The 24,507-nt window shown below is 43.2% G+C and overlaps 1 protein-coding gene and 1 pseudogene across 2 annotated transcripts in view; one reads left to right on the top strand and one right to left on the bottom strand.

Annotated features, from left to right (window-relative positions):
• Positions 1-3,784: 3,784 nt before the first annotated feature.
• Positions 3,785-6,959, bottom strand: LOC127059644 (pre-mRNA-splicing factor SPF27-like; annotated as a pseudogene).
• Positions 6,960-7,674: 715 nt separating this feature from the next.
• Positions 7,675-24,507, top strand: part of PTPN5 (protein tyrosine phosphatase non-receptor type 5) — a 77,289-nt gene continuing 60,456 nt past the window's right edge. Inside the window, exon 1 of one of the 2 annotated variants that reach the window (XM_030240197.2) lies at positions 7,675-7,811. The gene's annotated coding sequence lies outside the window, so the exon portion shown is untranslated. Of the gene's footprint in view, positions 7,812-7,926; positions 8,030-24,507 lie in introns of those variants that run through there. The other variant, XM_030240194.2, reaches the window with a different exon arrangement.

Genomic DNA, 24,507 nt, shown 5'->3' with positions numbered 1-24,507 from the left:
CGAACCTCTGAAATGAGATAACCTCACAGTCCCAATCTTATACTCCTGGATTTTTTTATTTCTGACTTTTGTGCAAATTGATATTTATAATTCAGGCACAAATTATGCTCCCAAAGTTTTGAATCTGATGTTGTTGACCTTCTGCAGTGCGCATTTATCAAAATAGCTGCTGGTGACAAAGCTGAGAGGGGAAACCCCAGGACATGCACCATATGGTGACAGGGACAGCAACAGAGACAGTAAGAAATAGTAATTGCTAAATAAAACAATCCTTCATGGTTTCAAAATGGCTTTTCCAAGAAGTATTAATAACTCCTGGTTGATTTTTCCTTGTGACTACTTGGTTCTGAATAAACACATATCTCTCTCAACTTTAGGAAAAGTTTTTTTTCCTCCTTCTGCCTTTTTTAACATTTGAAATATAAGTAGTATTATAGTAACCATGGTATCCTGATGACATAATGGTTACCATGAGAACAAAGCTGAAATAGTGTCATCAGAGCCCCTTCTCTCTGCTGTGTGTTGAGTTTTATATTTAATAGAGATGGCCAAACTGCTGCCACCCGGCCTGGCCAATTCTTTCTGGCTTCATGGTTTCAAAGCTCATAAAAGCAGAGCTGCCCTGTACTTCTGCCTTGGTACAGTTAGTTTTGCTTCAGGGCAGCTGTGCCACCAGCTTATACGATGGGTCTGCATAGCAGCAGTAAGAGGATAACAGTTGTAACAGATTCCCTCAGGACAGTGGCATTTGTCATGTGCCTTGGGCATCCTCCAGTGCCCTTGGCCATGAGTAAAATGATGGTTCTTGGTCTCCACTTTTCAGAAAAAACAGATTTTAAATATTTTTTACTTAACTGTCCTGGAAGATTCTCTGCTAGCTTATGCAGGGTCTCTCAGTGCATGATTGCCTGTGGTCCAGTCCTGCAATTACCTCTGCCCAGAGAGCGCTCTGCACCCACAAAGGAATCCACTGGCAACTGCCAAAATGCTGTACCCAGAACCTAGCTACAGCTTCAGACAAACAAAAGTTATTCCCAGCTAGCTTCCTCAGAGAAGATCCTCTCTTTTACTGCAAGAACCGCTGGACATGACTCACTGCATATTGTTTGTTCATTTTGCTATATATATTTCCCAAATGCTATTTTAAGTTGCATTTCTCCCTTATGTTCCTACCAAGTTTACTGCATGAAAACAACTCTCCAGTTTTAATTTCATATTTAACCAAAACAAATGTGGCGTAGCTGTGTTCAGTAAAGCTATCTGGATTCGTATTCTGCATACAGATATAAGAAAGTTGGTCAGAGGGAACATGGAAGGTACTACAAAACAAAGGGGCCAATGAAGCAGGCAGCATTTCATACTAAGCTCCCTGCATTCTGCCTGCTTCCACACCAACCCAATTCATTGCCTGCAGAAGGACCACATGCATTTTCTTCCTCCTCTAAGCAGAATCCATTGCACAGACCCTTCCTGAAGATTCTGGCCGTAACCTGTTCTGGCTGAACAGGCCCAGCTCCCTCATCCATTCCTCATAGGAGAGATGCTCTAGACCCTCAACCCTCTTTGCACTCCTCCACTGGACCCACTCCAGGAGCTCCATGTCTCTCTTGTACTGGGGAGCCCAGAGCTCAGCACAGTATCCTAGGGGAGCCTTCACCAGGGCTGAGCAGAGGGACAGAACCCCATTCCTGACCTGCTGGCAATGCTTCTCCTAATGCCCCCCAGGATACCATTGGCCTTCCTGGCCACAAGGACACACTGATGGCTCATGGACAGCTTGTTGTCCAAGCAGGACTCCAGGTACTCCGCAGAGCTGCTTCCCAGCAGATCAGCCAAGGTCAGATGGGTCTCATGTCCAGCAGGTCAAATAGGAAATATAATCCAAAGTTGTTTAGAAACCATATGGATTAGATTTTTCAATGACTTTCTCGACCATGAAATCAAATGAACATAGACTATTAACAAAGACACGAATACAGGAGCACATCAACTTCAAATGCTACAAATTCCCAGTTATTCCCACCTTAACCCTTACAGAATCCTTAAGAGCTGCCTCAGACACAGTATAGTGCTAATACTTCACTCTAAACAAGGCCAAACCTTTATACAAAATTCAGCAATGGCCTCGGTTCTACAGATGTATCAGTGGGTGCTCCAAAAAGATTTACATCTTCTGAGCACTACCTCAAACCTGCAGCATCAGTTGTGCATCACCCAAAGTTCAACCCTGATCCCAGCTGTAATCCTGAGTCAGCAACCTCTGCCTGCCCAGCAGGGAGCTCCTGCAGAGTCAACACTTAAGTCCCTGGCATGGCTGGAAATACACCCAGCTTGCTGGTCACTGAGTCTCCACTCTCTGCCCTGTGTTTAATGTTGGCCTCACCACAATCTCATACTTAAACCCTTCCTAATTGTGTTAGGGTGACAAAACACCAGAGCAAACCCAGGTTACCACCAGCCTAACTGAAGTTCATCATGCCCTCATAGCTCATCCATGTACCCAATCCCAATTTATGGCCCCTTTTTTCTGACACAGTTTTAACAGCAAGTAGGTGGTTGACTGATTCCACCATATCCTCTGCAGAGTACAGGGTACCCAAATTTTGTTATTCAAAATCAGTTCAAGCAGATTTGGGATGTTTTTCAGCAAAAAATTGCAGAGAACCACATGTGGTTTTAAAGTCAGACCTCCTGCACTTTGGTATGCTCAAGAAGCAAAATGATTTCTCAGAATAAAGCAGAGAAACCCTGCTGCTTCTCAGCTCTATGCTGCTGCCAGCCCCAAAACCCTGCAAAGGTGGTGTGCACCCTGTGGTAGTGAGCTGGTACAGTAGCTTAGAGCATTTGGGAATAAGGACAACTGATTCCATGGTCCACTGCAGTCTTTCTGAGCTCTCAGAGGAGGTCCCATCACAAGATGATCCCAGGTTTTCATAACACCGGCTTTTGGAAGGGAAGAGGATACTGACCTAGTGCAGTAGTCTAGTTTCCCTTACATCAAACTGACTCACCCTGCTCTGATACCAGCTCACAATTCTCTCTTAATTGGGAAAATCACTAGGATAGTACTCACTGCCAGAATTCTGGGTCATAAAGTCATTCTCTGACTCAGAAGAAGGTTTACAACAGCTGTGGCAGTGATATGTACTGCAGGTGAGTCATGTTGAACTGTCGTAGACAGGTAGAAGAATTATAAAAGAAAGGCCTTATGAAATCAGGCCTCACTCTGCTAAAATTGCCAAAGCTGGCCTGTCATTTCTTCTAAGTGCAGCTAACAAGCAATTTGCAAGTTCCTACGTGAAGCTATTTTGAGAATGAGAACTTCATTTAACACAACAATCTATTCTGAGGGTGAAAAACAAATGCACCTGTGTAAACAATACTCTTTGTCCCATGAGAACTCACAAAGGAAAAATGTAAGCATATCTAGAAAGAGAAAATTTGATAGGCATATACAATAGCCCTTACTGACCAATGAGCTGAGTTTCACTGTTGACCAATTAGGTTTAATATAGTGCCTTCTGATATTTCCTACAAATATGAGCTTTATGAATGAAGAATTGGCTTTCTGCATGAAGAAAATGGATTCTCAGCTGATTTATTCCAATATGTGGTAACCCCTAAGACATGATCGACGCAAATTTAACACAAAGAAAAGAAACTACGTAAATACCCTTTAACCACCTCACACAACTCCAGCTAGAGGCGTCTACAGACACAGCATCTCCAAAGTGTCTGGTTTGTAGTTTTTAACACATGCTGCACTAGACGAGTCAGGATTAAGTCACTGAAAGTCTTGCTGGATATTCTCCTTGTTTGCTTCCCCACGCTGCTGCTTAATTTGTGAAATTTCATTTTCCAGCTGCACAATAGTTCATTCAATCTCATAATTTTGACTGACAAGAGAGACCTGTGCAGATTCCATCTCTTGCAGCTTAGCCCTAGCTGTGAACTGTATGTTTTTCCTCTGCCAGTTCAGGTCTTGAATGGTTTTCCTCAATTTCTGAAGCTCTTTCTGGGCTTGTTCTATCATATGAACTAGGTGCTCATTGTACAACATCCAGGTGTTGCAGCCATGCGGGAACCTGAGTTCTTGATGCGGACAGCCTGGTGCTCCACCTGTACCATGGAATTGTTCACACACTCCTGCCATGCCGTGATGTCCTTCTTCTGCCCGGAGGACGGGGTGGGCAGCTCATACCTCTTCATATTGAGTAGCTCCAGGGGCTGCCAGCCCACCAGGCGCTCAGACTCATTCTGCATGAGCTCGGTCTCAAAGGCACGCTGTAACCATGCACAGGCAGGTAGCTGAGGTAGCTCTTGGTCGGCCGGTACCGCTGCGTCTCCTCCTCCACCAGCACCACAGCTACCTGCCACACACCTGGTGCCTCATAGCCCTGGCTGAAGCAGGGCAGAGCATCCAGCACCACATCCCCGGCCACCAGCCCTGGGCCCGACACCTTGGCCGCGGCTGCGCGCCCTCACGTCTCACCCAGCAGGACCACATGTGGCTCTGCTCCCCTGTGCACCTGCAGCTCTCCTCTCCTCCCAAGATTATTTGCAGCAATTAACTTTAAGTACTTAACTAAGTCCTATAACCTTGAATTTTACCTGTGGCAGTTCTTTAAAGTTTAGAAATAATGCACTCATGAAAAAAAATTCTACCTCTGGAACAGACAAAGTCAGAATACAACCTGATGCCCTGTTGGTCATCGTGTTGGTAGCAGTTTGAATAAATGGTGGCTGCAGCCCTCCTGGAGTGACAGATGTGGTTCTGTTGAAGCAGTGACCCTGTAGAAGGGTGAATTTTTCTCTGAGGGTCCAGTGGTGGCATAGAAGAGTCTGGTTTTCCTCTGGGAATCCAGTGAAAAAAAGCTCCCTTGTGTTCCAAATCTCAGATTATATCCAGGGAGGAATGCTTGGCTCCTACCGCTGGGCAGAGCATCTCACAATGGGATGATGTAAGCTTATCAGTCATGCAGTGAGACTCAATGGCCCATTTACAGCAGATATCTTCTGGAGGGAGGATGGGTGGTGAGGAGATAAAGGACACTGCTCCACCTGGTTTTAACAGATAGTGATAGAATATATCCTTTTGGTTACATCATGCATTGGAATCTAAGACAGTTAAATATTACTTTTCTACATTGTAAGATAGATAGTTGTTTTCTTTTAAGAGATGATTAACTAAAACAGCTGTGATGAAACACTGAAAAACACCTGTTTGTGGGTAAAGAAGATACAGTATGTTCACCCTTGATTTTGTTGAAGATTTTATTGCTCCTTACAATCTCTGCTCTTTTATCTTCTATAGATAACACAGAAGAGTCAGTTTTGATTCTACATTATGGCTGTTACTGATTGTAAGCTGTTTTAGTTTTCCTTTGTTTCATTTTGCTATCATAGGTACATGGCTGTTTAGAAAGGTGTTATCTCAATTTCCTAAGATGGTAACCACTGATATATTGATTCTATGATCTGAATTTACTGATTTTATAATAGGCATTATTCATAAGATGTTATTACTGTATTTATAGCTGGCTTCTTATATGCTTTAACATCTCTTTGTGTAATTACCTAAAAGACGTGCACTTTCAGGATCCGTCTTTTTTGTTCTGTAGCTGCTTTTGAATCTCTTAGACCAAATATGTAAAGGATTGCACTGCCTTATCTTATAATAATACATTCTTTGTTCTATAAGAAAAGATTTGACAATGCTTTATTGTCCACTCAGTTTTCAGGAACACAAAATTAAAAAAATTAAGTTCCTTAGGCACCTCTCTCCACAGAAATCAAAAGCAGCTTTTTTTAAAATTCTGAATTTAAATTTTAGCTGATATAAATTTTCTGGCAGGCATTAAATTTGTGGAGGCATACTGGTTTAAAACAGCTCAGAATATGATTCTAGATTAATGGGACAAACCCCCATGTTTATTGATTATGTAACTGCAAATGCAGATATGTCTCAAGTGCAGCATGCAATGTTTGTACCAGCATATAACAAAATTTTCCATGCATATTCAGAAGTAGAAAATGTTCTTTTCAATTTAAATTGTATGATATTTAAATAAGTAAATACTTTTGTGTGTTCAAATAAAGAACTCCAGTGAATAAAGTCAAGAAAATACAAAAATATTAGTTAAAGGAATTACTGATTTTCAGTGAATGGAGACAGTTAAACACTTACTTTGTAGGCCACCACCTGAACATTTAATCTTTTGTGCAGTAAGGCTACTAAAACTAACACCACAAACCAAACTTTAAAATAGTCATGCCAAAGCACTGGGTCAACCTCTGGTCTCCAGCCAGAGGTTGTGAAGCGTGTGCTTAACAAGTCACAAGCATTTCTGGGACAGCTGATGTGAGGGAAAAAAGGATTACAAGGACTATCCCCCAGTACCAAATAATCACTAGGAGAATCAAGTGGGCTTTAAATGAATTGTGAGATTGTTTCCTCCCTCCTATTACTTCTGGACAACAGTGTTAGTTCAGGTATTAGATGCTGGGTTTTTATGAGTACAAAATTAATTGCCTTTGGTAGAGCAAAGGGGGTTTATAGATGAGGAACTAACCAGTTGCTGAGGCATCTCTAAGGCTACATTCGTGTCTCTGGCTCGAGAAGGCATCAACCTTTCACCTTCTGCCCTGTGGGAACAAACCCAGCAGAGGCATAGCAAGGTCTTCAAGCAGCCTTTGAGCCCCCTCTGAGCAGAGATGCCGGGGTGCCTCTGGCAGTCAGCGGCCGCCAGCTCTCCTCAGGAGCCCACAGCGGGGCCGGGGGGGCTGCCACAACCGGGGGCCGAGGGGAGCTGCCCACAGCCGGGGGCCGGGGGGGGCTGCCCGCTCGCCTGGGCAGGCCGGGCGAGCCCGCCGCCCCCGGACATCACTGCGGCAGCGGCCCCGGCGCTGCCAGGGGCCGGGCCGGCTGCTCCCGCTCGCTGCCTGGCTGTTTCATTCATGCTTTCTCCTTCGCCATCTCCCTCTCCGACTGAGGGGAAACGGGAGCGCGCGTGGGCGGCCGCTGGAAGGCTCCCTGTCAGTCAAGCGGCCGAGCTGAAAAGAAGGCGAGCGAGGGAGAAGGAGTCAGAACAGCTTTCCCGGGGGAGGGGGAGGCTGTTGTCGGCTGCTAGCCTCGCAGCTCTTCCCGGGGGCATCTGCAGAGACAGGGTGGGGGGAAGGTGGGAGCGCCACAGACCTTCCCGCCGGGGGAAGCGGTTCTTTCCTGCCGCTCGTCACCTGTCTCCCCCTCCCCACACACGCACCCAGCGGCGGCGGGTCGAGGGGCGGTGGCCGCCCTATCTGGCGAGCACCGTGCCCAGGGTCTGTACCCCCAGCTCTGAGGGGGCTGCCCGTACGTGTCTACCGGGGCAGCGGAGGAGGGCGAGCCCCTGAGGTGTCAGTGGTGGGGGGTACGTGGGGCAGCGTGTCCCTCCGCTCTCCGCAGGATAGGGGAACTTCCTCGGACTGAGGGGCACTCTGTAGTGCCGGCACCAACCGCAGCGCAAAGAGGCTTTCGAGGGGAGGCTGGGGCAAGTTGCACGCTTTCGGGCACGGGGGCGGCCCCGCAGCGGGCTGAGGTGGGCTGGCGCTCGGTACCGGCAAGGGAGGGCAGCGGGCGGCTGCCGACGGCGGGAGAGGGGCACTAGTGCAGCGGGGCTGGGGGCTCGGCGGGGGAGAGCCCGCTGCGCCCACCGTGCCGCAGCGCTGCCTTTGTGCTCCCTCCGCACCTGAGCGCCGGGCTGGGAGGGACGGCGCAGGTGGAGGCGGGCACGGCAGCAGCTGCGGCGCATCCCCAGAGCCGGGGCGGGGAGGTAAGGCGAAGCTGTGCCGTGCTGCGGCGGCGGCGGCTCCCGGGGCTGTGGGGGGCGGCTGCACGCCGGGGGCTGTGCCTCCGGCCGGCGGCGGGGGTGGCGGGCAGGGCACGTCCCTTGCTTGGCTTTTCCTGCAGCCGTTTCCCGCTTCGTCCTGCTGCACGCAGAGAGATGCAACAGCGGCAGCCCGGTCCCCTGGGCAAGGACGGGGCTTGGAGGTGGGCGAGTAGCATCAGCCCTGCCGGTACGCGGTGAGGCTGCCGGGAGAGGGGCTGGGGCTGGGGCCGGGGCGAGCAGCCGGCGGTGGCTTGCCGCTCCCGCGGTGTGCGCGCAGCCGCCCGCGGAGCGCTGAGGCGGCCCAGCCCGGCTCCTCCGGTGCCGCTCGCAGCCCCGGGCCGTCCGCTCCGCTCCACGCCCGCAGGGCCCGGGCACGGCGGCGGTGCGCACAAAGCTGGGCTTTTCCCCCGCCACACAACGCCGAGATACGCGGAGCAGATGCCGGTGTATGCGCCTAGCGGATCTCGCTTGGGAAGGGCTGGGGGATTTGGGGAAGGCTGCTTTCGAACCGGCACAGCCGGTAGTTAACTACCGGCTGCAGTTAAAATTTTAGCAGCAGCAACAGCTTTGCGATGCTTTCCGGGAATGCTGCTGCCTGGGGGCTGATCCAGGCAGCCCGCGGTACGGGCCATCTCTCTCCTAGATGGCAGTGCTGAGAGCAGGATAGCTGCCGGTGTAGGCAATAAAGTGCTGGGAGCCTGGAATCCTGAGCAGCTGGATTTTGATAGAGTTATGGGTGGAACGGAACAGCATTCACGTGTGCCCTGTGAGCTAATTTGCAATTATGACAGTTTTTTCCTTCAGACTTTACATACGGCTATCTTGTTATACAATTACGTTTTGGTGAGGCTGGGATTATTGCATTATGCGAGAAAGGAAAAACAAATGTAGTATGCTAAGCCTTTTGTATTGCAGTGTTATTTACAAAGTTGTCGAGGTTTGGATTCAGCTCCGCTGGCTGCCACCTGATTGGCAACAATTTACAGCTGATGGTCAGGTTCTGTGTTTCTGTTAGAGCAACAAATGACAGATTCAGAAGAAATGTGGCTGCATTACCCTCTCTTTTTTTTTGTTTGTTTGTTTACTTCCAACATGTTGCATATACTGAGGAAGCATTTTTTTTTTAATTTGATCGCAATGCTTTGTTAGTCAGTTTGAGATGATAACTTCCTTGTTGTATAAATTGTGCAGTTAATCAGGTTCAAATCTCAGACAGACCCAGAACTCACGTTGATTTCAGCACAAGTTGTTTGGTGCATGATGACAAGGGTGCTGAATTTTACTGTGTGGGATAACTGAAGGAAATTTTCTCACTGCTTCTAGTTTGTTCCTTTGGAGTAGCAGAATGTGGTGATTTTTCCAATGTTCTCATTGATATATTTAAGTTAGTGTTGTACATCTGAAGCCAAGGATAGTTCAGGGGCTCAAGATGTGCCCATTGAGAGAGAAAATTTAGCCAGTTGACTTGAATGTGGATGAAATGGACATGAGAACTTTTACTCTACATTTGCATATAATGAGTCCAAACGTTCTTAGTAGGTATGTGCAAAAAGGTAAGCACATCACATCTGCTTGTTTTATTCCTTTTGTTATCATTGAACAGGCATTATTCTCTGTCGGATTGTGTCGTTGGTTTGTTAGGTTTTTTACTTCTTATTTAGCAGTATTGTGGTTTAAGGGCTTTAAAATGTTTGTCACTCCTCTGCAGAAAGAGTTGCCAACTGGATGTCATGCATGTAAAACTAGAACAAGAGCCTTTAAATAGCAAAACCATCAATTTAGTAACAATTCAGTGTGATAAATGGCAGAATGCACAAAAAGAATGCAAATCTGAACAATTATAGCATGCATCTTTTTGTATTAATATTGATTAAGTACAAAGCACAAAAGGCAAATAAACACATAGAGCTTTTAAGTGCCTAAACTGGTTTGAAATGGAAGAGCTCTTTTCTGTTATTTGGGTTTTTTTCTGTTACATGGTTTATGCTTTAAAAAACAAGCATGGGGTGGGAGAAAGATTAGAGAAGTTTTTGCAAGCATTTCTTTTGTTTTCTGGATCTCAGAATTCTATTATGTAGCAGGATGCTTTCCAGTTTCTGCTTTCTCAGTATCTGGAAAGGCAGATGTTGCTGCAGCAGGAGCAATTATACTGATTTGCAGCACAGTAAAAAAAAAAAAAAAGTGATCTCTCTGCCTTTGTCTAAAAAGGTCAGCCATGGTTTGGGCTCGTCAACAGAAGAGATGAGACAGGGAAGTTAAGTTTGTTCAACAAAGGGAGTGAAGTAATGTACAATTAGGAAACTTCTATTTCAGGAATAAAATGAGTAAATTTCCCTAACCAACTGCACTGAAGAATTTCACTTGCTTGGCTTTCCCCTCACAATTGCCCATAAGCCAACCCTTTCTGAAAGGCAGGGAGTTTTGCTGGGCTTGGTTGGTTGATCACTCTCTCCTGTGGAATGTTGAGTCCAAAGGCAAAAGAGGCAGTGTAGACTGGGGCATGTAGACTTTTGTAGAAGAGCCTTTCAGACTTGTAGCTTTTCAAAAAGGTGCATAACAGAATCCCATAACTGAGAATTTTGCTTTCACAGTTCTTTTTCAGTTCCCTGCTTACCCTGTGTAGGCCACAGGAGCATGTGACTGATGTGACCCAAGACTCAACCTACGATAGGGCCAGCTTCTTGGTTTAAACTGATGCTTAGAGACTTTATCTCAAGATTTCAGAGATAATGTGCTTCTACTTTAGAGAATATTTGGGACTTCCTTGCAAAGAGAACATGCAAATAAAATTTAAGGACTGGAGGACTGATTTGCACTAAAGCATCTTTAGCAGAGTAAGGCCAGCAGAGTATGTGTGTGCTGTATGTATCCATGCTACCACAGAGAGAGCAAGCTATGGTAGTCAAGAAAGGCAAGGGTTTTGAACATCGCTGGGATGTCACAGTATTTTTTATTTCATGATGGAGCTCATGTTCTTTTCAGACTCCTCTCTTAATTCTACCCAGAATTAAGACTGTCCTGTGATTTTGAGCAACTTTCAAGAGATAGTATGGTAATAATTCACATCTTAGACATCAGATCCAAGCTCCTGTGTTGTAAAAGTCCTGATCTCTGGCCAGCTAGAATGCCAGTAAGTAGTATGTTACTGGTTTGTGTCTGTTTTACTTAGTCCTTCCTTGTTTAGTGACCTGCTGCATATAACCTGACTGCTAACCTCTTTGGGGCTGGAGCAGCTTTTCCCAAGAATATGGAACTTCCCTAAGAGTAAAAACTTCCCTAAATTTCAGTAGGGCTCAGATCCTTGTTTGCAGCTCTAGGAGATGGATGTAATTGAAAATATCAGTCTGGTAACTCTGGTTTAAGGTCATGAGTAGCTGCCAAAAATATTTAGTATTTTTAGGAGTTGGATCTCTAGCATAAAAATTTTATTTCTTGTTTGTTTTGCAATTCAGTATCATATTTAGTTTCATTCTGTGTTTTACTTCTGTGAGTATGGGCAAGACAGTGCAACTTTGTTTTTTTATATATAAATTCTGTCCTGTGGACACAACTGCATGTGCTAACAAGAGCTCATTTTTGACACAAACTCGCCCTTCAGGTACAAGCAGCTTGCTTAAGTTAAAGGGAGATTGTGACCTGCCTTATCTATCATCAGATAAATAACTTTTGTTATTACAGTATATAATAAAGCCACTTAGACCATCTTTTAGAAAATAATTAAATATGCAAGGCCAGGCTCAAACAGCAGTGAGTGCCAGCAGGAGTGAAAACTACATGTAATATGTTTTATGTACATGCATTTGTTTAGGATGATGACTGTCTTTGCAGTCCTGTGTCTGCAAACTTGTCACCTCCAGATGGGCCAGAGTTTCAGGCAGGTTATGAAAGCTTCAGTAAGAAGTTACCAGTCACTGCAGTGTGCAGAGCTTGCTCCTTGCTAGTTTTGCCCACTGCCATACCCACAGCTAACATTACCATCTAAACTGATGTCTGTGTGGATGCACTGCTTCATCAAACTGCATAAGCTATGACACAGCCAGTCTTGATTACACTGCTTTTTAAAAATCATTCCAATGTTGTAGTCTGTGTACAGCTAGAATTGTTCTGCCCCTTGATTATCTACAGATCAGGTTTCATTAGAAGTGCTGATGAGCACGCAGGATGCTGAAGGCAGCAGTTTTGTGCAAGATAAGAATGTTCCTTAAAGAAGCTGATGGGGAATAAAGTTCCTAGCAGACGCTGACCGCAGAAGATGTCACTGTAGTCTGGTCTGAAATTGTATGTCTGAAGGACAATTGGATGTCCTTGGCTTTACAAGAAGTTGTTGTACTGAAGAAACTTAATATTGGTTTAGAAACAGCTTTCAGGAGCTGTGTAGATATGTTTGTTTCTGTTCACTTGCATTATTACAACTATGGAGCAATTAGGTGGTTTTTTTTGTTTGTTTGGGTTTTTTTCCTACAAGTGAGTGTGAATTTGAAGCACTCTACATTCGAGGAAGACATTTCATTTATCCTGATGAACCTGTGATCTGCACCTATCACTTCTGAATGAGTTTGTTTCCAGAGCTGCTTGGAAATCAAGGAAATGGATGGTGTAAGCTGTATAACATAACTGGTTCCAAAGGAGTCTCTGGAAGCTGTGTGTTCCAAAGCTGTTGGTTCACTTGCAGAGGTTTCTTTGAAACCTGCAGTTGACCAAGGTCATGAAATCCTTGATGCAAATAAATATGTAAAATATCTCATATGAATGATTTCCATACCCTTGCAGAACTTTTTGTTTAATCCCTGAGTCCTTTTGCAGCATAGGCTCCTGTCAATAGGGAACGGGTTGGAAGTTGGGAGACCAGGACACTAACACTGCATGTGAAACCCTGAAATGCATTCTGCTGTTGTAATCGCAATATTAAATACAAACCCAACACAATTCCTGGCAAATAAATGATTGATCACTGCTCTGGGGGAAAAAAAAATCATTAGGTGTTTTAGTGGGCAAGTGCAGTGGACTTGGTTTTTTCCATTTCAAAAAGTGGAAGAATTTTATCTCTTCCTAATATTTCTCTTCATCTTCATTATACAGTCCTTGTAAAAAACAATAAATGCAGAAAGTCTTGCAAAATATGGTTCTGTTTGTATTTGTAAGTAGGCAGTTATCAAATGCTGTCTCTCATTCCTATGTGACCCCCAAGAGATGTGGGAGATGGATTTATTTAATTGGGAAAATGGGGACTAATCTACATATGGAAATTCACAAACATCAGCATACCAAGCTTATTTTCCACGCACACATGGCCCTTATACAATCAGACTGTGAACTGGAAATGTATGTGCCTGAATATTTGGAATGGCTATTCTGGTGTGTACCCCTGTGTAGCCAGACTCTTAGATTTTAATTAGTACTGCAGCAATTGTTAAAATCAAATCTAAACCTAAGGGAGAGTAAAACAATGAAAGGAGCCCTTTAACGGTGCGAGTAGAGATGTAGCAAGAGCACAAAGGTCTTTGAGGTACATGTGCTTTGGTGAAGATACACATTTTCATCTGTGAACCCAATATGAGAAGTTAAGGTTAAAAATCCTCTTAGATATCCATTCCTTTTTTTTTGTTCTGAATATGTTCAGTGAACAGAATATTGTAAATTTGGAGGAATACTTTGTATTTATAGCTGCAGATATTTCTTTGGGTGATGATGTATCTTGTGTTACTAGTGCAGCAAAGTGACTCTGGCATTGGACTCAATCCTTGGGGGTCGCTTCCAACTCAGAATATTCTGTGATAAACATTTGTTACTTCTTGAAATGCATGTTAACTGAAATCACAATTTTACCTAGAAATCCCCATGTCCCTAGATCCCATGAGTTCTGTGTGTCTGAAGATATCTTTATTCAAGTGTGAGGGGTACAGATAAAGATAACTTATATTAAGTGCTATTAAGAATTAGGTGTGGAGAATTGGCAAATGAATAGCACTAGTCTGTAAAATTAAGTCTGTTAAATATAAAATTGTTTTAAATAAATGACGAAGGAAGAGTAGACACCTAACAGAGGAAGCTAGTGATGCAAAGGAACAAGCAAGATGCTTGAAGGAAATTATCTTTCCAAAAAAAAGTGAATTATTTGTTATATATCAGTAAGCTGTTTAGATTTTCTTTACTGTGCTCAAGGTTTAAGTTATGTTTCTCATGTCACACTCTGAAGTAGTTGACAGTGGAGTATTTGCACTGTGGGACCACATCAACCCATGAACTCATTGCAAAAGAGAGTCAAAAGACATAACAAATTAAATGTGGCTTGTGAGAAAATATGGTCTAAAATTGTGAATTGATTTAAATTGAAAAACTTTTCCAAAAGTGTTTTATTGAGGAAATATAATTGAAGATGTTTGATTTACCTTCAGTTATTTACTTTTTAATTTTTTAACAACCTACCTATAGTGTTTCTGACTTTCTTAGAAGCAGAGACTTGAAACTTTCACGTTCTTAAAGGCTGAACAGGACCATTTATATTTACCAATATAAGGTTTGTGCACAGCTCCCTTCATTATTGAAACTATAGCATACTACTCAGTTTACTGCTTCATAAATAGTTTAGTTCCCTTCTGCTTTCCCCTCTTAGCTTATTTCCCTTCTGATTTCACCTCTTAGTGAGGGTGGCTTAGATAAATTTAGGTGATGACTTAGGTGATTTGGACCAGTGTACACATCACTTTCTAGATGAGGTTGTATTCCCCCCCCCCCCCCCCCCAATTCCACACTCCAGAAAATAGCAATCCTTGTGGTTTCTACCTGGAGACAAACATTTCCTTTTTCACCTCTAGATAGTTGCTACTCCACTAGGAAACCATATTCCATTCATAACACAACTGATATAACCTCTAATGGTATCTTAGACTGTGTTAGAAAATACAAGTGGCTTTTGGTAAAGAACTCTTCTGCATGTTGTTGAATAACCAAAACCATTGGGGGAAAAAGGCTCAGAATTTTGCACAGTGAGGGTATTTGCTCTGAATTTTATCTCTCAGTTGCTATAAATAATAACCATTTTCATAATAGATGACTTGCAGTCTGTAAAAGCAGGTCATTCCAATTATTATCTTATTTCTCTTCCTGTTTCAATGGCAAGAGATTTTTAGCAGCCAACAGCATTGGAGGCATTTTTAGGTGGATGTGACCACTTCATGGATGCAAGATAAAGGGAAGGTTCCACTGGGGTATAGGAAGCTTTGTGTCATTTGGCAAGGCAGGATTTAAAAGGCCAAACCAACAATTACCTTGGGTTTTGTAGCCCCATTTCTGCCTCCCACCAGCTTGCCTGGAGCACAGCTTTACTTCACTTGTGTGTAATGAGAGTTGTCAAGTGAACATTAAAGGGGTGGGGAGAACAGCACTTTAGAAGTTTCTTCTTTGGTTGAGAGAAGTTAACCAAACGGGAGCAGAACAGCCTATTGGATCTGCTCACTGACTGCAGCTGGTCTCTGAAATTTGGGCTGTCACAAGCAGTCCATGGGTTTTATGTTGGCAATTGTCACATGCAGCTGTGGTGACAACACAAACAGAAGAAGCTTTCCCACACAGGCAATCTGGAGACCTGTTCTTATGATTACCTGTTGATTAGCTGCCTACTGAAAAAAACAGATTGAAGGATCCCCTGGATGCATTCCATATTTTTCATTTTGCAGCTCATACTGGTGTCTTGGAATTGACCTAAATTTTGGATAATTAAAATACAGGCGTATACTCCATAAAATGGTAAGGAAAGCAGACAATTGCAGGCCTGCTAATGGCAGTGAGAATCCATATGGGCTTGAGGTTTCATTTTTCTCTATTCTTGCAAGATTTAGGTCATAATGTTTAGGTTAGGACACTTAGAAGCAAGCTAGACATCTCGCTTCAGCTTCCCTGAGAGAGTACTTTTTTACCAGAGATGTTATTTGAAGCATTCTTGGGTATGTGATACCGCTTTTGAATTTACTGTCAGTTCACTGAATTACACTTGCCTTTTTGGGGGTTTTGGGTTTGGTTTTTTTTTTTTTTTATGTTGTTGGGGGCTTTGTTTTTGTTTTTGTGGGGTTTTTTTTTGTTGTTGTCATTTTGTTTTGTGTTTTAGTGAAGGTAAATAATGTGTGGTTAATATTGTTTTTCCTCATCCAGAGATTCTGGGGAAGGGAATTAATTTTATTCTTCAGGCAGTGCATTTTTTCCTGGTGGTTCTGCAGAGTCCTTTTTTATTTTAGGAACAGGCATTTGCTGCTTCCTTAATGTACCTTGACTGGTTGAGTATGGCTAAGTTTGTTTATTTTCTTTTGCAGAATGCCATCCATTTGGTTCTCCAACAGCATCTGTTCCCTTGTTTTCAGAGTCAGTAATAGTGTATGTTACCAGACTGTGGCTTGGCTGAAGCTGTCTCCTTCAGGAGCAGAGCCTCCCTTGCCAGTGGAGATACTGCCACCATTCCATTACCCTGACTGAAGCCTCTGCTCTTTAAGTCTCAGAATAGCAAGCCAGAGAGGTGGAATAATTTAAGTAGTTGCTTTGTTTCATTCCTCTTCTAAACATGGAAATCAGAGCCTGCAAACATTCATAAGATGAAATGTTGGCACAGACGTGGTAATTTCTGTGAAACTGCAGATGTGACTACTTTGTTATGAAACTGCTGGGAGCTTCAAGAATTATTGTAACAAATCCTGTGACTAAAAAGCATGTAATGGCTATTTTATTGTGCTGATGATTGCTTTTGTATTCAGAGCCTGTTTGGAATGGTCATGTAATTAAAATAGTTATTATTTTCTTTTAAATTAGAAGAGGACTTCTCTCATACTTGCATGATGTCTGTCTTGCACCAACAGAAACAAGCAGCTGAGTGCCCAGATACTGTCTGTATTTCAGCCTCTTAGTTATTGCTTTAAAACATGTTTTCAGATGGTGCTCTGTTCTTTGTGGTAAATTACTGCAAGCACATGTAACGTTCTCCATGCTATGTACATTTTCTAACATCCCAAAGTTCTAAATTATGTATATTGTCTCCAAAGCAGAAACTGACACTTGCTCTTTTATCCCTTCTGAGCTTTTTTGCATCATGTACAACAGTGTCTGAATTTGTTAGGAAAAACCATCATCCCTTTGAATTTCCTATGAGCTCTCTAGCACTGTAACCCCTCAGATTCCTGATGGGAAACACTGTAGATCTTGAATGTAGTTTTGGCCACTGTCACAGGTCTGTGTGCTGCCAGTGGGCAGCAGATCACAAATGGAGATTCAGTTCTCCAAAGTTATGTAGTGATGCTAAATAATGAACCAACAATTAAGCAACAATGGTTTATCTGCAGTGTAGTCTGTGCAACTCAGAACATCAATTTTCAGTCTGTTATCCATGAGTAGATTAGATTACATTATATTAGTTTAAATTGAGAGCTGTTGCTTTGTGTTAGCCCTGGGCATGACTTTAATGTTACACTTACTAATTTCAATAGAGGTGGATTTTAAACCCAAAAAAATGGTGCCAGAGGTAAGATCCTCATGCAGGCGTGATGCTGATTCCAGGGTTTAGACAGGAGAGCTTATTGTCTATGTATCCGGGATTTAGAAAAGATTTTCTTCTGCTTGGCAAGCTTGCTTCAAAGTTCTGCTAATGCTAACTCTGGCTTCACTGTGTTCTATCACAGTCTAGTGGCCTGGGATTTGTAAAGCTGTGCCTATGAGATTGCTGATTACACTGGGAAGAGAGGGCAGTCCGAAGCTGGCTGGAATAGTGTCTGCTGTCATTTGGGAATTTGCTTTATTAAGGCATCCAGCTTACTCCCTTGGTTGTTGACGCTGAACAGAAATTGAGAGTAGGTCTCTAAGCTAATTTATTGGCTGTCCTTGAAACTGGATGTTTATTCCAGTTTGGAATAGCGAGTTTCCTATCTGTGTCTACAAGCTTTTCTTGCCTTTTTTTTTCCCCAGCTGATACCAATTTCTGCTGCTCTGTGCATGGCTTCCTCCCTGTACATCTCTGTCTGTCACCTCTCCAGCCCAAGTGTCAGCTCCTGTAGGTCTGTATTTCTTTTCCTCTTGGAAAGAGCTGAGTAACCCTCTGCCACAAAGGTTTCAGACCAGGGAAGTACAAACTGCTCTCTTTGTCCACTACATCCTGTCAGATTAGCAGCTTCTGATTGATAGTGATATTGCCAAGTGTGAAAGAAGCAGCTCTTCCCCAGGAGCTTGGTTGTAAGGGACTTTGTCATGGGCTGAAATGAGCTGATGGCCACCACCACAGGATACATGACTGTAATTTGCTTCTAGTTTTTCAATTCCTCTTCTGCAACTGATTGCTATGGACATCATCCTGATTCTGAGAACACAGCAGGTCCATCAACCTGATGTCCTGGAAAATGGCTCATTAATCCAGCCAGACATTTTTAGGCCTTTTCCTGCAATGCCAAACATAAGCATTGCACTTACCTGGTTGTAATTGCTTATTGTCTTCCTTGGTTGCTGCATGATTTTAGCAGCTGATGCTTCATAAATTACCAAAGGTAGAGATGAGTAGAAATCTGAGATCCTGCTAACATGTCAGGCTAGACAAAGCCTTGCTTGCTTGTCATAGTGATTTGCATGGTATTGGTCTTTTGCCCTAGAGAAGCATTTCTTTTCCTGTTGTTTGAGAACAGGTCTCAGACCTTAGATCCGTATAAATTTCAGAGCTCCTCTGCTGAGCTAATCCCTCATTGCATTGTTTTGGAGCTGTTAATTGGTGATAATTCTGGATACTTGCACATTTTGCTTGAGGATTTCTAAACCTTTTCCTGGTAAACTCAGAGACACTGGTTGACGGAGGGAGTGGTTTTGGGGAAGCAAAGGGATTGGAAGGCAGGAGAAGCTGTTTATCTTTTGCGTGCAGTGGTGCCATGAAAAGCAAGAGCTGGAAAGGATGAGAGAGTCATTGTTCCTATCCCACTCTGCACCTGCCCGGCTTTCACATTTGAAGAGTGTGATGCAGAAGCAGAACTCCATCTGCTGATGTTCCCTTTTATGGGAGATAGCTCTCCAAAGAAGGGGGTCTTACGTAAATGCCTTTGCTGACCTGTGTTTCTGTGTTCATGTGATATCATACCTGTGGACATGTTGTTAACTACCACATAGAAAAGGAAAAGTGAGAAATCAAATCAGTTCCAGGGCTGGAGAAAGTAAGCATCCCTTTTAGCTTTATGTAGGTCATCATTTCTAAGCAAGGTTTAGCATCTTCACAAAACTTGAACCAAGATCACTTCAGACATTACCCCAAAATGAAGCTTGGTTTTTCTTCATGTTGAACTTGGATGGCAGAGGGAGCAAGGTCAGGCTATGTGGTGTTGGCTGGTAAGAAGGAAAGTTTCAAGGTCTGTCCATATAGGTATAGGTATTTTTTTCTATCTGAAAGAATTCTGATTCTCAGCTGAGGGGAAAAAGTTGCTCTTCTGTTTTGGTTTGAAGTAGTGTCTAGGGAAGAGGAAAACAGTGTTGGCAGCAGCTTCATTTGCTTTGAGCATTATGCCTGTCTATTCCCTGGAGAACTCATTAATTTTTAAGGCTGTGGCAGCAATAGGCTAAATGGATACAGTAGTGGTACCCTGATGGTTTGAGATAGTGGATTCATCCTTTTGGGATAAGCAGTTCTGCTTCCTGCAGAGGTTGTGTGGCACCCCAAGATCACTGGATCAGTCTAACTTGGGAAGGCAGCTGTTTAGCAAACAGGAAGATGCCATTTGGTATAATAATGGAAACGAGAAAACTGTTCTTTTTAGAGCATTGTCTGCTCTCTGAATCCTCTTAAGATTTATTTACCCTGCTACTAAACTCCACCTGTTTGTAGAAAAGGGGTTTATGCAAGAAGGTCAGGCTCTTGCCTGGTGGTTTATGCTGGGGAGACAATAGTGTGTGAAAGACAAGATTCTGAGTTACACTGATTTCTCCTCAGTAATTGCTAGTCAGGATGAGTGTTGACTTACAGGGTCTTAATGCTGTGAATGGATAAGCTTTTCATACCTGGATATACTAAAGGTATGTGTGGCTCAATGTTCAATTACTTAACAAAATCAAGTAAAATTAAGACAATGTTGGCCTATTGTAGGAAGTCTTATATCAGACAGGGTAGGGAGCTCCCGAGTCCTGACCTAGGAACTGAGTTTTTGTTCTCAACTTCCTTTCATAGAAAGATACAGCAGACTGCTACTGCCTTCCAAGGCACAGCCTGGACTCTATGAGAAACATGTGACTTTTTAGAATGGGTAGGTGTAGAGGGATAGAATATAAGAAAAAGCTAGTGTAGGAAGTAATCTTACCCCTAAGGAGTTGCAGCTGGGCCAATTATCAAAGATGAGGATCAGGCCTGACTTTAACAGGCCACAGCTGTAACCAGTGAGGAGAAGAGTGCTATAAAAGAGTGGGTTGGCTGGTTGAGAAGGGAACTGGAATCAGCTGGCTGCTTTGTGAAGAAGAGAGTCAGTGCTCTGAGAAGCTGCCCATGAGCAACACCAAGAAGGCGTGAAACTTTTGTGATAAGGAGACCACAGTATGGAATCCCTGCAATAAGATGACAACAGGTAGGTGCTTCAGAGGGGCAGTAATAGAGCTGGGCTGCAATAAACAAGCAGGGGAGGCTGTGGTATGGCCCTGGAGACTCCATACCTGTTTGTTGTCACCTGTTAAACAGCCACCCATGTTAAACACATGGGACAGGATAAGATGGGGATCCTTGTGTGTCCCACTGTTGGGGCTAGGGTTCATGAGTGGAACAGCTCTGGCTGCAGCTGAGGCCTGAGGCACGCTGTGGGCAGTTCTTGGGTACGCATGCACAGCTGTAAAGCTACCAGGAGTATTGAAGGATACAGGAGTCATTTAGGACAGTGAAGAATGGAGGCAGTCAACTGATGGACCTCCATTTGGTACTGAAAGCACTTAGTGGCTTTACTTTGAGCTTACCATCCTTACTTTTAGCCCTCCTGGCCTTACTTGAATACTGAGATGATTTAATGCAGATGTGGGTGGTCATGAAGTGCCTCTGCCTGTCCTGTCCATTCTCTTGACAATGTCTAATACTGCTCCCTCTCTGCACTATTGCAATCTATTTCCAAGAACTGGAAATCAGAAGCAGTCTGCTCCAGCTGATGGGGCTGGAAACTGTGGGGGCTCAAAATTAGATGCTAGATAGCTTCTAGTTAAAAAACAGTGCCAAGACACCGTGAAATACTTCTCATATAAACATCATGGGGAGAGTAAAGCTCCATCTAATGCAAATTATATTCAGTGTGTAAAGTTCTTATATGTACTATATATTTCATCATGTTTGCAAGTTTATAGTGCTTATCTTCTGGGCCCAGCACTGTAAACGTCATTGTCCCTGTCATGGAAGAAAGATCAAGCTCTTTAATGCAAGAATTATAGAGGAAGTATAGATGGACAGTGATCCAGGCCACAGAAACAACTTTGTACTTTGAGACTCATGGATGTAAATGTATACTCAGACACTGGGAATCCCTCATTCTTTGGGGGGATGCTAGAAACTTGTGTCCCACTGAGATTAGACTCAAAGGCACTTACTACCTGCAGGATTCAGCCTTAAATGCCTGCCAAAATGTTTTCTGCCTTTGGAACTTGTAATGGTTCAAAGCTTCTCTTTTTTTTTTTTTTTTCCCCAGATTTTAATTTATTTTTTATTTTAAAAATTCAAACAATCTAATCTACTGTGGCACTAACACTTCCCCCTCACCTCCCTCCCAGAGTCTCTCTTCCTGTACTGAAACCCTGTATATAATTTTTCAGTAAGTTCCAAGTTTGTTTTGCTAACATATGAGGGATTTAAAACCTAAATGCTGGCAAAACCTTAACTAGCCTATTGCAAATGTGTCACTATTCATTAAGGACTCTCTAGGGTGCAGTATGTTCCTTGGTGGATTGGCTTCCTGGAAATTTAATGGCAGTTTGTGAATTGGCATCCAATTTTGTTTTTAGTCTATCTCCTGCTACTATAGAAAGCAATTTTGGTTCCGATAATTTGAGATGTTCTGTTTTGCTTTGCTTTACTTTCATGTTGTACTTTAGGCAGGAGGATGAGTCAGCTGGTGTGATCTCTGAGAAATAGTACAAAGAAAGATTTCTTTGAGTCCACTTACTCTTCTAGAAATTAAGCAAGATATTTATGCCCAGGCATCCGTAACCAGTTGAGTTCCTATCTCACCTGTTGGTGAAGCTCAGTTAAGTTCAGAAGAGGCACCTGAGACTTGTGTGTAATTCTAGCTTTATTTCTTTCCAGTAATTTTATGGGGGTTGAGAAGAGAACTATAGGGAGCAGTGGGATTTACTTAGTCCCTGGTACATCTGAAGGGGAGATTATTTTGCTTCATCATATTAAAGTGTGGAATTGTTTTTGTTGTGGAATGCTGCAATATTCTGCAGTACTTACACAATGTCCATACAGCGTTTTTGTGCAATAACTTAGTGTGTGGGCACAGTCATTCTGGAATAGTTATTTTTTAAATACTCATCCTTTTATACTGTGACATAACTTGTATCTGTAAACAAAGTCAAAAATGTTGCATAGTTTTGAGGAGCTCCAGCTGTAAGACCCAAAGCAGCCTGTGTAGAAGAAATTATTTTGTGTTGAACTGCTTAGAGAAGGTATCATCTTTTATAAGATCAAGCCCCCCTTAAAAATTCCCATTACCATTTTGTTTTAGCTTGTTTTTTGTAAAATACTTTTCAGTCACTCTGCTCTTTGTTACTTTTGTGACCTGTACTCTGGCTCACCAGGAAGCACACAGGCAGGCATACGCCTTCTTTGAATCAGCTCAGAATTTCATGACCAGGGCTGCACCACTTGGATTGAGATTCATGTGGGTGGGAAGTGGCATTATATCAGTGGTTAACTTATGGATAAAGAAAGGGGAATGCTATGGCTGTGCAGAGAAGTGGATGCAGAACTGAGTAAAACTGGTAAAAGGGTGACGTGGCTGGACAATATCTCCTGTTTTCATATCAAATCTCTCTGATGCAGCTGCAGTCTGCATCACAAGTGTCAGTGCTACTGGCCAGAAGGTGTTTGCTCTCTCTGAAGCCTCTTAGAAAGATGACCTTGAACAATTGTGGGGATTTTGCTGGGGTTGTAGGACTGGACTCAAAATTGACTCTGTAGATCTGGTATTCTTAATACTCTTAGGAATCCTAGGCAGAGGGATGTATTAATTTCGATGCTTGCTGTTGTGCTTTGTGAAATCCAGTGTGGAAATTATCCTTAATGCATGAAGACTGAGAACTAAGGAAGCTATTGTGACCACTTGTAGTGACAGGCTCTGTAGCAGAGTTTTTGTTTGTTATGTGGGAGGCTTAGGTTTCATCAGTGGAGAATTTAATTTCCCCTTTTCACCGAGGTTGGGTTTTTACAGAACTGTAACTCTGTGTATCTTGCAGAATCTGCATGAGAGCAGAGCTGATTTGTGTTGAGACAGATCTCCCACACGGCTGTGAAAACAAGTGCACAAATTCAGAGTAGCTGGGTGTAAATCTGAAGTAACTGTCATGGAGATTGATGTTCTCTCTAGGAGTTAATCTAGATTTACATCAGGGAAACTGTGACCAGAATCTCCCAGGATTCGTCTTCACTAGACTTTAGTAGCTCACTAAATTAATTGCTAATTAACTTGAGATGGTTGATTATTGTGGATGCTTCCCACATATTTCTTCTTACTGTCATCAAATTTAAAGACAGAGCTCCACTAGATCAGACCAGATTTTACCTGTTCTGAACTCCTGCTTGTCAAAAGCTGTTCCCTTCAGAAGATATGAGCACTGAGCACAGTCAGCAGACGTTACATGAAGAAAGTAACTGCAGTACACTGCAGTCCTCAGGAATATAAACTTGTGCACATTTGGGTCAAAACCAGTGGGGACACGGCAGCTCATATTGCTGAAGGCAGTTGGAATAAGCAAGGGGTTTAGAGAGATCCTGCAAGGTAGTTCCAGATTACCCTTAAGGCTGGCCTTGCCAGTTTCTACAGTGGAGTGGAGCAGTGTGAGACTTGTCCTTGTTGTAAGTGCAGTAGTCAATGTGAAGTGCTTTCAGCCCTGAGCTATCCAAGCACTGGTATGAGCTACCTCTTCTCAAAACACTTCCCTTGTGTGTCAGAAAGCAGGTGGTTTGTTAACTCTATACAAAGGAGGTTGTAACGTGAAGTATCTCGTGGTAAAATATAAAATACCAGTTTGCAGTATTCAAGGACATTGGGAGGAAATGGCCAGAGCTATTCATTCAAAGTCTGACAATATTGAGGACCCCTTACTCTTCAAATTTCACTGTCAACATGACACTAAAAAAAGCACACCTTTCTTGTATGTGTTTTGTATGGCTCAAATTAAATAGGGATCCTAAAAGGATGGGGTGTCTGATCCTGCTGCAGTCTGGACAATGAAGTTTTATGACAGCCTTACTCAAAAACTAATTCTAGGTTCTGTTCCAGAGCCCTCCAGAGCAGAGGCATAGCAGGACAGTTAAAGCAAACCAGCTTGAGAACCTCTCGTGCCCTTGAAAAATGGTGAAAGGATCTGTGCCAGGGCTGAAAGCAAAACTAAATTAAGCCTCTATTCAATACAAAGTCCTTATTCTTAAATAAACATGTTGTTAGGTCCC

The sequence above is a fragment of the Serinus canaria genome, chromosome 5 (genome assembly GCF_022539315.1).
Source record: "Serinus canaria isolate serCan28SL12 chromosome 5, serCan2020, whole genome shotgun sequence".
Classification (NCBI taxonomy): domain Eukaryota; kingdom Metazoa; phylum Chordata; class Aves; order Passeriformes; family Fringillidae; genus Serinus; species Serinus canaria.
Note: the sequence above shows the minus strand (reverse complement) of the source record. Positions and strands in the feature narration are given on the sequence as shown.